Source organism: Leucopleurus acutus (genome assembly GCF_964270905.1).
Source record: "Leucopleurus acutus genome assembly, chromosome: 5".
NCBI classification, from domain to species: Eukaryota; Metazoa; Chordata; class Mammalia; order Artiodactyla; family Delphinidae; genus Leucopleurus; species Leucopleurus acutus.
The window spans coordinates 54,743,889-54,756,448 of NC_139147.1; the positions used below are offsets into that span (position 1 = coordinate 54,743,889).

Here is a 12,560-nt window from a genome sequence, read left to right on the forward strand (position 1 = left end):
ACTTGTGCAAGAAATGGCTTTAGTGCCTGGACACTGTTGTAGCAGTTTTCTCTTTTGGTGAGACAAATTAGGAGGTACAAAATGAATGACCCAAAATCTCTATATTAAACTTCCTTTTCTCTCTTTTTTTCTGTCTTCCTTCCAATGAGTTCCTTCTGAGTTTTTTTGTGATATGGTTCTTTTATAAATTATTTGAGTTTATTGAACTTAATGGGACAACCTGTCATTTTCTAAATTTTATGATAGCTTGTATCATAAAAATTTAGCAGTTTTAAATATCTTTATTTTTTTTTTAAGTTTTATTTTATTTTTTTGGCCGCACCTCGTGGCTTGCGGGATCTTAGTTCCTCAACCAGGGATCGAACCCGGGCCCCAGCAGTGAAAGTGCTGAGTCCTAACCACTGGACCGTCAGGGAATTCCCCCTAAATATCTTTAAATTAAGCTTTTAAAGTCCAGCCAGATCCAAATTAGGAATATAAAAATAAAAAGGCCTGAAACAGTAAAGTATGTAAATAGTGGGACAAACTAATCCATTTTTGTCTGACATGAAGCTGACGTGCTTCTTGTATAAGAGAAATTCAGACTCAAGTAGAGGGCTACTAATGACTAGAAAAATTAGGAATGCCCCAGGGAATAGTTTTTAAAAGAACTGGGTAAGTCAGTGGCAAAGTACTGTTTCTGATAGAACTAAAATAATAAAGATCTGGCAATGAGTCTGCCTTTAGAGTTGTAAACGTGTCTTAGTAAACAGGGAGACTATGAGGCCATAAATTTGTCCAGTATCTTTAAGACTATACAGATTGTCAAGATAATTTATTTGAAAGAAGTGATTATTTTTCTTAAATAAGATGAATATGGCCCTTTCTGCCTTTCCAGGGGGGTGGGGTATGTACATATATACAGACATATCCATATGGTCTTTTAAATATTAAACAACACTGATTTATAAAACACACTAGCTTTCAGTGTGAATATTTGTTTATTAAATAGTTTTGTATTAGAAATGTATGGACCTTAGAGGTGCTTTGCCGTGGGCGGGGTGCTAGAGCAATGAATCTGTCTTCTCGTTTTCTTTCTTTGGCATAACAGTCACAAAAAAATGGATTCCCCATTAAATCAGAGCTCATTAAAAAGAACACTCTTCAAATTTGTAAGGATGCATCCCAAATATAAAACAGATGCTATGGTTTAACAGATGTTTCAATGTTGGTATCATAATTTAAAGGGGTAAAATGACTGCAATAAGCCTATTCCAATTATAGCAAATCAGCTTATACTCAGACTTAGTTTCTTATAACATCCAAGTAAAAATAATATGCTTTTGATGGAACAGGGTTGGTAAAAAATAATTTACCAAGAAAATCTTCTCACATTATTATTTACACCACATGAATATGATGCCATAATGCTAATAGAGTGTGTTTTAGAATAACATCCTAAAGCCTTCCCAGTTTATAATTAAACATAAATATGTGCACAATGGATTAATCAGCATCTCTAAATAATCACCAGTAGAAATATGCTTCCTCAGTTATTTTTTATTCGTTGTGTATTTGATGTTCATTTTTTCTTGAACAGAGTATAATATTTAATTATTTGGGGTACCTCTTTAAATAAGTATGATAGGATATTGAGGAGGATTTTTCCTGTGGCCCAGAATTGATGCCATTGTCTGATAGCCTAAGGGACAGCTTTAAATTTACACATTCTAAAGGGAAAGCCATCAACAAGCTACCTTCAGTTTGGGCTAGATTCTTCTCTTGGGATTTATAAAGAGACAGCCTTATCCAGCTGTCATCCCTTTACCACTCCAAGGGTTTCCCCACCCTAACCCCACGGGTGGGGCTATCATGGGATTGACAGTCATCTGGAATATTGTGGCTTTTCTCCTTGTCCTGTGGAGGAAAGCAGGCAGTGCTTTCCCTTCTTCACCCCTGGCCTCTGTCAAGCAGAGTGAAGACAGCTCTGAGAGAACCCCTGTTAAAGACTAGGGGTCGTACTGCCAGAAGTGTCTTCTCATGTTTTGGCGAGAAGCAAGCAATGTTTTAGACGTTGATTTACTGCGATGCCCTTCACCTCTCTGACCAGGCCAAAAGAGAACTGGAGGAAGTCAGCAGCAGGGAGAGACTTAGAATAGCCTGACGCACTGTCTTGGCATTGCAAAGATGCATGAGTTTTCCAGGGGCCAAGTGAACAAGTAGAAAGTAGTTCAGCTTGATCAGGCAAGAGGCCATGGAATGGTCGTGGGGAGAGGGCAGGCCTGGGACCATCCCATCTCTCACTTGAGGACACTCTGAGGAACTCCCACAAACAGGAGTGATGTTCAGCTTGTTTGCACCAGGACAGCTGTCCCGGTACTAAAATACAGAATACTTCCTATTGTTGGTAAAAAGACTGGGACCCTACCCCTTGAGTACCTTTGCAGTAACTCTGCCAGCATCCCAGGTCTCCCCTATCCTTCTAGCGACTGGACAGCACAGCAAGGGGCCTGCAGCACCCTGTTCTACCCCTGAGACCACATCCCTTCTGATTGCTTAGCACCCCTGCCTGTTAAATATTTTGTAAGTTGTCTCTGTCCTTGGTATCTCTGTCAAGGTCATTCAGTCTTATGGGAGTTAGCAGGAACAGACAAAGACATAACCATGCACAGTTGGTTTTACCTGCACCATTCCTTCCTCTGTCCTCTCAACCAGAGGCTATATGTCTTGTGAAGGAAGGTCCAGGAACCAGCCCCAGAACTAACCATTCACCCTTCCCATCTCCATTCTGGTGGGTGGACATGGGAGAAGGAGTGAATGAGGAGCCTTCCCAAAGACAGGGTTTGTTGCTTGCAAGAAAACTCTTCTCCTGGAGAGAAGCAAGAAATATTGTAGGCATATATTTATTGCTGTGCCCTACACCCACTTCAGCAGGCAAAAAGAAAATTGGAGGAGGCTGGCGGCAGATAGAAGGGGACTTAGATTGGCCTGCACTCTCAGTTTGGGCATTGCAAGGAGCGCTCCCCATTTCCCAGCACCCCAAGCCAGGAGATGCTCTGGTGGAAGGGTCTGCTTCAGGCATTTGATTGGCATTTTAAATTGGGTGGATTTTTAATAGCTGAAAGTGACCTGAAAATTCTGGAATCCATTCCAGGTATTTTTCAGGAATCTACTCCAGCTAGGAAGGGAGATTTGGCATTGTGCTGCTGAGGTCAGGGAATTGTAAAAAATACAGTCCTTTATGTCTGAACCTCCATGAGATTCATACTGTTCAGTTAATCAGTTAATTGGCACAGGTACTATAATGTATTGTGTTTCCTTTCCTTTTGAAATTAATTAGGTCAGGTCACATAAAGACTAGCAAAGCATCCTCCTGGAGATCATTGTGTATTATAATTGCTATAGTTGGAGAGCACACAGAAACATCTTTATCTGTACATTTTAGTAAAGAAAATTCTACACTTAAAGATACCTGTTACTAATATTGCCTAGTACAGCAAATGGAGCAGTTTATTCATTTATTCTAACAAACAGTAGTTTCTAAGGGCCTACTCCGTGCTATTAACAGCGAGGTTGTTCAAGCTACCTGCATATGGGTGTACACTGAGATAACCTGTGAGCCTTCTTCTGAGATCAGTGGTATAGGAAGACCTTACCTCGAGATCCAGTTTTGATGTTTGGTGTGCCATGAAAGGCTGGAGCATAAGCCTAAAAATATTACTATTTTTTAAAATTACTTCTAATTTTTTTATCTGCAAGTAAGTTTTATTATCTAACGTAAGATAATAATGACCGACATTTATTATCTACTGTGTGCTAGGCACTTTTCTAGGTACTTTATATGTACTCATTGAATTCTCACATCTGTCCTTTGAGGTAAGTACTATTATCATTCCTCTTTTCCACAGTAAGAAACAAAAGGACAGAGAGGTTTTTTGACTTGCCTGAGGTCATGTGAACAGGAAATATTAGAGCCTCCGTAGAAACCCAGTCAGTCTCTCCACAGCCTGGGCTCTTCAGCACTGTGCTATTCTGTCACCTTGTTTTAGATGAATAGAAAAGACTGTGCAAGTTACTTGTTATAGGAGTTTGCATGTTACAGAATTCTCTGTGGAAGATAGCCTACTCCTACACACATGTGTATGGCTGAACAAAATGACAGATTGTTCAAGACTGCTGTCAGAAAAATGGAGCTGATATTTCCTTTTTTAAAAGTGATTCTACTTTTGAAACTGCCAAGATACATCCTACACCCTTAAATAAGTGAGTGCCTGTTTGTGAATATACTTTGGAAGATACGGTGAGGACTGTAGGAAATTACAGTGTATGCCTCCTGTTCTCCAGGAACTTATTCTCCAGTTGCAAAGAGATAAAATATAAAAAGTTAAGGGATAAGAAATAAATTAATGGTGCAAGTGGTTTCACAGGAAAGCATGCAATGAAATGAGGAAGTTCAACTTGAGTGATACCAAAGTGAACGTGTAAAACCAGGAAACGGAGAAATTAATATCAACTGGAGTGCTCTGGGGACCCAGCACAGGGGAGAGAGCGTGAAGAAAGATGGTTCTTGATGAAGGAGTTGTTGAGGAACAGAGGTTGAAACTAGCATCCTTTGGGCCACATCCAATTTTGTTAAGAGATGCTTTCTTTGGCCCACAATTTGTTGACCTGCATTATATCTTACATTTGAATTAGTGGCTAATATTTTAAAATTATAGATTTCAAATAAATGCGTACTCTGACCTCTCTTGAGAATGTAGAGGATCTGGAGACACTGGACCAGCCTTTCTGCATGAGAACAATTGGTCAGAGCTGATAAATGGCTGCCCCCTTAGAGGTGTTTGCTGTACAAATGTCACCGTCCTCTCCTTTCCCTACTGAGCCCCGACTCTGAGTCCAACAGTCATTGCCAACATCCATTTACACTTGTCCCCACCCCTTTATACCTAACCATCCAAACACAGTAGAGACTGTGATTTATGCATAATTAAATGGAGAGATGGGGGAGATAGAGCAAAGAGATAAAGGCAGGCAAACATGAAATAGGTAGATGACAAGTAAATCAGCTGGGCAGAGGGGAGGGCTGTGCTAGGAGGTATATGGAAGGTGAAGGTAGAGTGTAGCTGCAAGTCAGAATTGGGAGGGTGTTTAGTGTAAAGCAGAGAAATTTGTACTTGAAAATAATGAAGGGCGGTTGAAAATTTGGAGCAGGGGTGTGCAGTGGTGAGAGCAGCGCTTGGAGAGCCTCACTTGGCAGCTGTGTAGAACAGAGCGGAAAGCCTCTGTGGACGTCTGGGTGTGGGAAGACAAGAACCAGCATCGGGGGAGCTGGCAGTGGGCATGGGAGGCTGCAGGGGATTCAGGTGGATTTGGTGATCGAGTCAATGTGAGAGGTAAAGCAAAGGGGAGTCCGAGACAACTCCAGCTCTGAACCTGAGTGTGGGGAAAGAACGGCTTTCAGTTTACCCTGATCTTGGAGCCCAACTTCAGGAAACCTGGATGTTTGTGAACCGAGAGGGGGCCCCACAAGTAGAAAAGCAGAGATGAAAGATGCTGAAGGGGAAGGGATAACTGAAGAAATCCAGTACTGAAAGAGTCAACACGAGGGGACTGCCAGCTAGGTAAACAGTTGAGTTTGGAAAGCAGAAACCCATGTTCCTCTGAGCACAGAAGAAAGAAAGGTAAAAAACGGTCACCCCAGGATTGCTGGATTTGTCTATGTTGTACTTTTCTTCTTTATCTCAATTCGTAAAACTGATAATCTGTTACGGTGAAGTTGAAGAAAGAGAATGCTGGATCTCTCTAGACATACTCTTCATATGTATAAAAAGCAAGATTGTAAATATGGTGGGTCCAAGGGAATTGGAAAAGTTGTCATTAACCCTATTTATTAAAAAAGGGATGAAGACATTTTCAGAGACCTCAACACCCTAGTTTTTCCTTGCGTTCTAATTTGCAAAAAACCCTTATAATTATAGTCAAATGGGTAGGTAAAGATGAATTTATTCTAGTACCTATAAAAATTAAATCTTATGGAAAATTATGGCTCACTTTAAGAAAAGATGAGTTATGTTAAAATTACAGAAATTCTATACTATATTGAAAAAAGTAGGAAATCCCACCCCCCCACTACCAATTATAGGTGGTATTTGATTGAGGTATGACTCCATTCAAGTGTTCTGTTGTGTCCTCATATCATTGATGTGCATTATCCTTTCACCCTACTGTAACCCCCTGAAACCTAGAACCTCAATATGTAGTTCCCAAGTTCTCAGCTTCACCTGCACTCTTATCGTAAAATTGAATTCTAACACTTAACGATATATTAGAGAGGGGGCCTTTTGTTTGAAAGTGGTATGTTTCTTTCCTTTTTGTGCTGAGTTGCAAGTCATTTTCAGAAAACTCGTATTCTAAAACTTTTCATTTTATTTCCAATTGCACCAACTTCCTTTTGTAGGAACTGAAATATAGGAATGCATCTAATGACTTCCTTCAACACCTTTCGGGGAGACTTCAGTAAATGGCCTTTTGGAGCAAAGGCTATCCCCACCCCATCTAGTGTCTTCAGAAATGGTATAGTTTCTAAAGAAATAGTGAATAAACATTTAAACCACCATTTCACCTGGCCTAATTGTTTCAGCAAACCAAACAGTAGGCTACTTAATATGCACAGATTTTAGTACTGAGAGACACTTAGACCACTGTTCTGTGACCAGTTATCTTTTATAATAAAGAAAATTGAATTATCTTAGCAGTGATGCTATTCTTTATTCTCTGAAACCATTAACCAGTATATTTTTATGGCAAAAACATTCTGGTTCTATTTAATTATGGGAGACATGCACATCTTGGAAAAACACCACGAAATGCCATCCTAGGGTTATGTCTACACTGTTATGGCAGATAATAAGCCAGTACAAAATGATTGTAAATATACCTTGGCTGCAAAACATTTGTTTTGTCTAAAAAGCAGAAATTTAGAAATGGAAACTTCGTGATTAGTGTCAGTGGGTCTGTTTCCATACTGCCTTGTTTTTAATCTAGCTGGCTCCTTTATAACAGACAATGAAAGACAAAATATAATTAAGAGTGAAATAATATGGTACATTTGGAACTACTTACCCATTTCTTTGTACCAGTTAAGAGCATCTTCTTCTGTGGTATTACTTCTCATCTAGTGCACGATTAATTATTTTTCACTGGCCCTTTCACTCAGTCTTTTACAGCAGGACACATTAAAGAAATGAATCAGTATCTTAACATTTGTAGAAAGGAGTACATTTTTAAATGTCTTTAAGGAGGTAAAAGCTTGGTGCCGCACAGATTTATTGTGTGTTTAAAGCCACTACCCAATAACAAACCCTGAACCTAAGGTGTGGTCATACCTGAACTGAAAATGACAGCCTCCCTGAACTCAGGGACAGGAAAAATGATCCCTCCATTTTATCTCATCCCTTCAGTATCTTTATTGATTTTTTTTTCCTTTGCAACCAATTTGAAGAGGATAGTTTTTTATATGTCTGTCCCATGTGTACATCCAAAGGATCTGGGTTTCAACATAATGATTTTTGTTTTTCTTTTGGGAATGAGTTACATTTCTTCTAGCACATCACTATCAAGCCACTCTGACTACACGAAACACTAAGAAACTTCTGTGTGGTTTCGGTTGTCAGAGGTAAAGTTAAAATATTGGTGATTAATTTTCACTGGTGCTCCTGGGAACCATAACTAAGGACAGTGTGATCACTGGTCTAGGCCAAACAGCAGCATGGTCATAATTAGCATTGTTTTTTATAGACTCGTTAACTCTTTCCTGGTATTAATCAGAATGCATTTTAGATTCATCATTTACCTCGGAATTAATGAACCATTCAATTCAACACAATTATCTGTTGAATGTCTTCATTTTTTTACTAGGATATTCTTGGAGGAGAATACAAAGGTGAACAGGATACATTTTGTGCCCCTGCCCCCGGAAGTTACAGTTATTAAAAATAGGGGCTTCCCTGGTGGCGCAGTGGTTGAGAGTCCGCCTGCCGATGCAGGGGACACGGGTTCGTGCCCCGGTCCGGGAGGATCCCACATGCCGCGGAGCGGCTGGGCCCGTGGGCCATGGCCGCTGAGCCTGCGCGTCCGGAGCCTGTGCTCCGTGACGGGAGAGGCCACAGCAGTGCGAGACCCGCGTACCGCAGGAAAAAAAAAAATAGAGTAGTTCCTGAGGAAATAGACGACATATATCAAATATTTATGCCCAGCATTTGATTGAAAACATTAACATTTTAACTTCTTTGAATACAGCCATGGGAATTCCATCCAGAAGGTGTCCTGCACATGATTTTCCATTCTCACTTTTTTTTTTTTTTTTTTTTTTTGTGGTACTCGGGCCTCTCACGGTTGTGGCCTCTCCCGTTGCGGAGCACAGGCTCCGGACGCACAGTCTCAGCGGCCATGGCTCACGGGCCCAGCCGCTCCACGGCATGTGGGATCTTCCCGGACCGGGGCACGAACCCATGTCCCCTGAATCGGCAGGCGTACTCTCAACCACTGCACCACCAGGGAAGCCCCCATTCTCACTTTTAAAGAAGGTTATTGTTCAATTTAAAATAATAATAGAAGAATAAATTGTCATTTACTAAAGCATGTTCTGTTTCAAGGCCTGATTAACAACCAACCCTCTCTCTACAAAGGGCAAGTTGGCTAATTAATAACAGACATTAATTTTGTGCTTCCCACAGTGCAGTTTTATTCACTTGAGTTCACATTGATTTATGTTCTTTTGTGTCCACTGTGTGCTTCTCTATGTGCACTCCGTGCATATGTACATAATGTAGTTTGTGTGTGCTTTCCTAGGTCCCACTAAAGTGTTGATATATGGACCCCAAAGTAGATGTGAGTAGATAATGCTTGTACCCAAAAGTAGAACTGAGCTTGATTATATCTTTAATAAGACTTGCTTCTTGAAAGATAATTGATTTAAGATCTTTCTGAATCTAATTTTGTTGTATATGGTTTTCCCCGCGGATATAGAATCATTCAACCCTAGAATGAAAAACTGGAGCAAAGCAGTTAGTCTACCAGGGCTATGATGTGCTGTTAATGAGACAGTACGAATATTACTACTACTAATAATAGCCAGCATTTATCCTACATGACATTAAGCCCCAAAGGGATGGTTGTCACAATACATTATTCTTGCTCTGTGCTAGACACTATTTTAAGTACTATACATGTGCAATTCATTGAACCTCACAGTATTCCTAAGGCAAGTACTATGTTAACATCCACATTCTGTAGATTGAGAAACAGGCACAGAACGGTTTAGAGAAAAGGAGCTTAATTGGTGGCAGAGTCAGTCTGTTGTCATAGACAATCTCTCTAGAATCCCTGCCTTTTGAAACTGCCTCTCAATATAAAATTTGTTCACATCTCAGAGTGATGGCATCTTCTAAGAGTTACTACATCCATAGCTGTTCCTGGGCTCTGTTTATGTCATGTGAAAAATACAGACTATTAATTCCTAGACACTTTTTTTTTTTTTTTTTTTTTTTCGGTATGTGGGCCTCTCACTGCTGTGGCCTCTCCCGTCGCGGAGCACAGGCTCCGGACGCACAGGCTCAGCGGCCATGGCCCACGGGCCCAGCTGCTCCGCAGCATGTGGGATCTTTCCGGACCGGGGCACGAACCCGTGGTCCCCTGAATCGGCAGGCGGACTCTCAACCACTGCCCCACCAGGGAAGCCCTCCTAGAAACTTTTGAAAATTATTTTTAATCATGTTTGAACTCATAGAAAAGAAGATGAAAACTGGGAATTATTGAAGTCTCCCCCCACCCCCCAAAGTTATTGTCTAATGTGCTTCCCCAGAATCCCTGTACCCTGTATGCTGGCTTATATCCCAGGTGGCTGCAGACTGCCTTTCCTGGGTTCCTGTGTCCCCTGATTTCTATCTGGGTTCAGCCAGTGGGAGACACTGGCAGAAGATTAGGGGATGGGAGGAAGAGAGAGGCTGGGATGTGTAAGGAAGGGGTGAGGAGGGGGTGGGAGTAAGCAAAGGCATCATCTCGTCCATGTATCCAGCTCCCTCCAGATTGGCCCACCACAGGTCTATCTTCCACCAGGGACCTAGCCCCTGGGCTTCGTAACGCTCCTTCCGCCATTTGTCCCTACTGTGCCTTCCTGCTGTTGCTAATCCCTGAGTTACCTCACGACCTCCTGTTCTGGTATCCCTGTGTAATTAATTTATTCCCTGCATTAAATTCCCTTGGCTAGATATGCTTTAAGTTGTTTCTGTTTGCGTAGTTACACCCTGACTGGTGCACAAGCCATCCTCATTTTTTATTTTGTATGCTTATAAAATAGGCTAAGAGAATGCTAATGGCATACTGTACCCAGATTTCAGCAAAACTTCTGACAGACATCTTATGATGTCCTTGTAAACAAAATGGGGGGAGTTTAGACTGGATTATTAAACATTCTTAGATTGCTGGAGCTTATTAATGTTCAAATCAACCTGATGAAAGGGCTCTAGAGGTTTGCCAGAACGCTCTGTCCTTGGCCATGACCTACTCAACTTTATTACCAAAGATTTAGACAAAGACGTAAAAAGCAACTTTATCAAATGTGTCTATAACACAAAGCTGGAAGGTAATTTAACTCAAATTTTGAAAAGATATACTTTGTAAGGAAAAATGGAAACTCTTGCATCTAGTTACAAAAAGTATAAAGATACAGAATGGGAGAGACCAAGCTTCCCAGTATAGTATGTGGGTAATCCAGGATTTTAATTGACCACAAGCCCAATACAAGCCAGAAGTTTTGACCTGTTTTTTTAAAAACAGGTGGGATATCATATATTAACGCATATATGTGGAATCTAGAAAAATGGTATAGATGATCTTATTTGCAAAGCAGAAATAGAGACACAGACATAGAGAACAAATGTATGGATACCAAGGAGGAGGGGAGGTGGGATGAACTGGGAGACTGGGATTGACATATATACACTACTATGTATAAAATAGGTAACTAATGAGAACTTACTGTATAGCACGGGGAACTCTACTTAATGCTCTGGGGTGACTTAAATGGGAAGGAATCCAAAAAAGAGAGGATATATGTATATGTATAGCTGATTCACTTTGCTGTACAGCAGAAACTAACCCAACATTGTAAAGCAACTATACTCCAGTAAAAATGAATTAAAAATAAAAACAGTGGGGCAAGTTCATCTTTGGTTCTCATTAGAAGATTAGTGTCCTTATCAACTGACAAATAGCTCCACTTTTCATCTAGAGTATTACAGGAAGGCTAGGAACTTAATCTAAAATACTGCTAAATTGAAACATCATTGTTTTCCAGCCCTTATAAGCTTTATGTCATTTATGAGTTTTATTTGCACACATTTGTTTACTTTTGCCTGGCAACAACCCAGCGGAGGATGATGTACTGTTACGATTTCTCAGCCTTTATATCCTCATATGGGTTCAGGTATAAGCTACCTGCCTAGCTCACTGTGTGGCCTTAGGCAAGCAAGTATGGTGCTTGCACAGAAACCCAGCTTATTTCAATAAAGTCCATTCTCACTTCAGGACAACCATACTGCATCTGGATAAGAGGGACCCAACTTTTGAAAGGTTGGGAAGCCTTTACATATAATGAGCAGTTGTTCCAGGGAAAGAGACTCACGGGAACATAAAGTCTATCTTCTAGGATTTAAAAGTCTGTCACATGAGAGAAGGAGTGGATTAATTTAAGTGACTTCAGGGAACAACCAGGACTGATAGGATTTAGAGATTTTTGCTCAATATTTTAAAAATTTCAAACAGCATTGCCCTCTAATATGGTCACTGTCTTTGTGCAAAAAGTTGTATAACTCTCAGGACTTTTATAATAAAATGAGTTGCTACATTAGGAAGAATGTTAAATTAGATAACATTAGATAAGATAATTAGGTAAGTGTAGAGTGACACCAACTCTGAGAATTTGATTTGTGTTTATTTGGGGGTTTGGTTAGTGAGAATTGTAGTTATTAGTTTTATTTTTATAGTTTAACTTCCAGCCATGTAATTGTTTTTCTTATAATTTAGAATTAACATGCTCTATTTATGAAAAAACTTTAAGAGCCTGAAACAAGGAAGTAAAGCATGACTAGTGTTCGGGGTAATTACCTTCCCAAGAAATATTATGCTGTTTCCCAGAATATGTCCCCAGAGAGAATGTCTGCATTTGTTCCATTTCATTCCTAGCTGTAGAATCCTGTCAAGGGTGATGAGGAGAATTGTTTTGAAATACATTGAATCTGAGAATAGAGTTTGCAAAGTGTTATTGGGTTTGCTAAGATGAACCTGTGCAAATGCAAACCGTTGGCAAAATCAGTGCTTGTGTGGCAAAGGTCCCTAAAGTGACTTATTAAAGGCCACCAGAGTGATAGTGATAGAAAACTATAAAATTCACCTTGAGGATGCCTTTCTAGCCTTCTTCTAGCATAGTCTCTCTCCCCACATGGGATAGTTAGATTCATGAAGGACTAGGATGATTGAGAAAGGAAAATAAAAATTATTCCAAAATTGATACAAAAACAGCA

The 12,560-nt window shown here is 40.2% G+C and overlaps 1 protein-coding gene across 6 annotated transcripts in view; it reads left to right on the forward strand.

Annotated features, from left to right (window-relative positions):
* BBX (BBX high mobility group box domain containing) overlaps positions 1-12,560 on the forward strand; it is a 282,354-nt gene that overhangs the window by 230,404 nt on the left and 39,390 nt on the right. The gene's annotated exons all lie outside the window — the stretch shown is intronic.